Below are 401 nucleotides of genomic sequence, written 5' to 3'. Positions count from 1 at the left end.
AGAGGGTTTCTTCCATTTGTACCTGTTGGAACTCTAAACAACAGTAGTTAATTTCTTCCCTCCCCCTCTTCATCCCCCACTCGGCATTGGAAAGGGATTTTTGGGGAAACAATTGGGAAACCATGGGTGAAAAAACAGATTGAGAATACACTGGGGGTAATAGGATACAGCGTAAAAGGGAAAGGTGGGATTAGGAAAGGGAGACTGTAGGGGGGGCTTATAATGGAGATATTGTCTAACATGACTACGATTTTTAGCATATATACTGCCTTTTACAGGAACACCATCAGGCCCAGTGACCTCTGCTGCTTGTAACCCTTTTCTACCTTGCACAATTTTCAACTCTACTACTTCTCCATCTCCTAAGCTTGGGATGTATTTTTCAGGGTTATTCTTTTTAA

The sequence above is a fragment of the Corvus brachyrhynchos genome, unplaced genomic scaffold (assembly GCF_000691975.1).
Source record: "Corvus brachyrhynchos isolate BGI_N302 unplaced genomic scaffold, ASM69197v1 scaffold90, whole genome shotgun sequence".
Classification (NCBI taxonomy): domain Eukaryota; kingdom Metazoa; phylum Chordata; class Aves; order Passeriformes; family Corvidae; genus Corvus; species Corvus brachyrhynchos.
Note: the sequence above shows the minus strand (reverse complement) of the source record.